This window comes from Triticum aestivum, chromosome 7D (genome assembly GCF_018294505.1).
Source record: "Triticum aestivum cultivar Chinese Spring chromosome 7D, IWGSC CS RefSeq v2.1, whole genome shotgun sequence".
In the NCBI taxonomy this organism is placed as follows: Eukaryota; Viridiplantae; Streptophyta; class Magnoliopsida; order Poales; family Poaceae; genus Triticum; species Triticum aestivum.
The window spans coordinates 97527463-97531539 of record NC_057814.1 but is presented as its reverse complement, the minus strand read 5'-3'; positions in this window follow the sequence as shown (position 1 = coordinate 97531539).

Sequence of the window (4077 nt, the reverse complement as noted above, 5' to 3'; positions counted from 1 at the left end):
ATTGAAACCTTCGCCAAGTTTTTTTCCCGAAAATTAGCTTTCTTGCGGCCAAAGAAGAGCAGCAACTACCTTACGAGGGGCCCACGAGGGTCAGGGGCGCGCCCAGGGGGCAGGCGCGCCCCCTGCCTCGTGGCCATCTCGGGCACCGTCTCGCGTTGATTCTTCCTCCCATATTTCCCAAATATTCCAAAAATATTCTCCGTCCGTTTTTATTCCATTTGGATTCCGTTTGATATGGGGTTTCTGCGAAACATAAAACATGCAACAAACAGGAACTGGCACTGGGCACTGGATCAATATGTTAGTCCAAAAAATACTATAAAAAGTTGCCAAAAGTATATGAAAATTGAATAATATTGGCATGGAACAATAAAACATTATAGATACGACGGAGACATATCATTCACCCTCGGGGTTGAGGGTATGTACTAGTAGCTATGTGTTTGATCTCTCTCTCTCTCATGTTCTTGAGGTGGTACGATCATGATGTATCGCGAGCTTTGCTATTATAGTTGGATCTTATGATGTTTCTCCCCCTCTACTCTCTTGTGATGGATTGAGTTTTCCCATTGAAGTTATCTTATTGGATTGAGTCTTTAAGGATTTGAGAACACTTGATGTATATCTTGCATGTGCTTATCTATGGTGAAAATGGGATATCACGTGATGTACTTGATGTATGTTTGGGTGATCAACTTGCGGGTTCCGTAACCTCGTGAACTTATGCATAGGTTGGCACACGTTTTTGTCGTGATTCTCCGGTAGAAACTTTGGGGCACTCTTTGAAGTTCTTTGTGTTGGTTGAATAGATGAATCTGAGATTGTGTGATGCATATCGTATAATCCTACCCACGGATACTTGAGGTGACATTGGAGTATCTAGGTGACATAAGGGTTTTGGTTGATTTGCGTCTTAAGGTGTTATTCTAGTACGAACTATAGGATAGGTCGAACGGAAAGAATAGCTTCATGCTATTTTACTACGGACTCTTGAATAGATCGATCAGAAAGGATAACTTTGAGGTGGTTTCGTACCCTACCATAATCTCTTCGTTTGTTCCCCGCTATTAGTGACTTTGGAGTGACTCTTTGTTGCATGTTGAGGGATAGTTATTGTTGGGAACGTAGTAATTTCAAAAAAATTCCTACGCACACGCAAGATCATGGTGATGCATAGCAACGAGAGGGGAGAGTGTCATCTATGTACCCTCTTAGACCGTAAGCGGAAGCGTTATAACAACTCAGTTGATGTAGTCCTACGTCTTCACGATCGGCCGATCCTCAGCACCGAACGTACGGCACCTCCGCGTTCAGCACACGTTCAGCTCGGTGACGTCCCGCTAACTCACGATCCAGTAGAGCTTCCGGGAAGAGCTTCGTCAGCACGACGGCGTGGTGACGGTGATGATGATGCTATCGACGTAGGGCTTCGCCTAAGCACTGCTACGATATGATCGAGGTGGTTTATGGTGGAGGGGGGCACCGCACACGGCAAAGATATCAATGATCAATTGTTCTGTCTTGGGGTGCCCCCTGCCCCCGTATATAATGGAGCTAGGGGGAGGCGGCCGGCCAGGAGCAGTGTGCGCCAAGGGGGAAGTCCTACTCCCACCGGGAGTAGGATTCCTCCTTTCCTAGTAGTAGGAGAAGGGGGGAAGGAGGAGAGAGAGGGGAAGGAAAGGGGGGCGCCACCCCCCTCCTTGTCCAATTCGAACTAGAGGGGGAGGAGACGCGCGGCCTGCCCTGGCCACCCCTCCTCTTCTCCACCAAGGCCCCATAGGCCCATTATACTCCCTGGGGGGTTCCGATAATCCCCCGGTACTCCGGTATATGTCCGAAACCTCCCGAAACACTTCCGGTGTCCGAACATAGTCGTCCAATATATTGATCTTTACTTCTCGACCATTTCGAGACTCCAAACTACCTTGGGTACATCAAAACACAAAAAAATCATAATACTGATCGTCACAGAACTTTAAGCGTGCGAACCCTACGGGTTCGAGAACTACGTAGACATGACGGAGACATGTCTACGGTCTATAACCTATAGCGGAACCAGGATGCTCATATTGGTTCCTACACATTCTACGAAGATCTTTATCGGTCAAACCGCATAACAACATACGTTGTTCCCTTTGTCATCGGTATGTTACTTGCCCGAGATTCGATCGTCGGTATCTTAATACCTAGGTCAATCTTGTTACCGGCAAGTCTCTTTACTCGTTCTGTAACGCATCATCCCGCAACTAACTTATTAGTTGCATTGCTTGCAAGGCTTATAGTGATGTGCATTACCGAGAGGGCCCAGAGATACCTCTCCGACAATCGGAGTGACAAATCCTAATCTCGATCTATGCCAACTCAACAATTACCATCGGAGACACCTGTAGAGCACCTTTATAATCACCCAGTTTCGTTGTGACGTTTGGTAGCACACAAAGTGTTCCTCCGGTATTCGGGAGTTGCATAATCTCATAGTCATAGGAACATGTATAAGTCATAAAGAAAGCAATAGCAACATACTAATCGATCATGTGCAAAGCTAACGGAATGGGTCAAGTCAATCACATCATTCTCTAATGATGTGATCCCGTTAATCAAATGACAACTCATGTCTATGGCTAGGAAACTTAACCATCTTTGATTCAACGAGCTAGTCATGTAGAGGCATACTAGTGACGCTCTATTTGTGTCGGTGTACAAAAGAGGGGGCGCACTTTTGTACCCCTTTACCTGTGCACGGGCAGTCGGAGCCGCGCCCATGGTCACGCTAAGCAGAACAGTGGAGGTGAACCAAGGTAAGACTGAAGCCCAAGATAACCAGAGCAATGGCAAGGCCAAGACCACAAAGAGCAGAGGGACGAAGTAGGTTCCCCCGGCAAGACCCTTGCCGGGGCAGCTCGCCCCACACCAACAGAGCGAGCCACCCTTGAGCCCACGGTCTCCAACATCACGTTGGGCCAGGGCTCGGGAGGCACCTCCATGGTGGCATGCAGATCTTTGTGAAGACAAGGAACACTCAAAATCGGATGAGGGTTAGAAGACGACGATCCTCAGCAAGATCCTTGCCGAGGAAGGCCACCAGACCCCCAGCAAGGTCCTTGCCGGGGACAACGGCGCACCACGGCAAGACCCTTGCCGGGCCACCCGGCAAGACCCTCACCGAGGACGCCAGCAGGGCCACTGCCAGGCCCACACGAATCAAGTCTCCACCACCATTCACATGCGGCTGCCAGCCCAACCAGCTGGGCGGGCACCTGCGTGGCAACATGCAGCTCCCAGGCCAACTCATCAAGCGCCTGCGTGGCGGCATGCAGATCTTCGTGGAGGCTCCACCACAGCGCCACCTCAGCTGCCTGCCTGCCTACATGGCGCCACATGCGTCGCTAGCCAGGGCGCGTGTCGAAGCAAGGAGGAGCGGCGACGGACGGGACGGGCCTCGCCCCCGTCCCCGATAAAGCAAGGGGACACCTAAGCTACGCATTAAATGTGTCTTGTCCTATAATACGAGCGATAAGCTCATAGCACTGTGCGCCTTTCCACCTCCTGTGTGCCACTGTTGCAGCCCCTTTCGACTATAAAAGGAGGCCCATGACATACTGGAGAAGGATTCCGCCCTTTGGGAACCACACACTCACCACAGCTAGTTCGAGAGCTCAAGAACTCTCTGAAATACACCCACCAAAGCAGGACTAGGGTTTTACGCATCCTCGCGGCCCGAACCTGGGTAAACGATCCTCGTGCTGGTTACTAATCCTGCTCTTCTCGCAACCCCGCGCCCCGGCAACCGTAGTAGGGATTCTTGTGATCCCATAGGTGTCGTTCCACACTGACATCTTTGGTGCGCCAGGTAGGGGGCGCAATTGTGAGAATCTGGTATAGTAGCTAGCCTAGCAGTTCTTCGTCACCACGGCTCCCAAGAAGAAGACGACCACGGCGATCGGCTCGTTGGGAGCCAAACGGCCCGTGCTGGTGCGGGCGAGCAGTGGGCCGGTCGCGGACAGGACCCGGGCCGCGGTCCGCGAACACCAGCATCGCTCTGGGAGTCAAAGCCTGGCGAGCGGTGTCGTTCGCGCG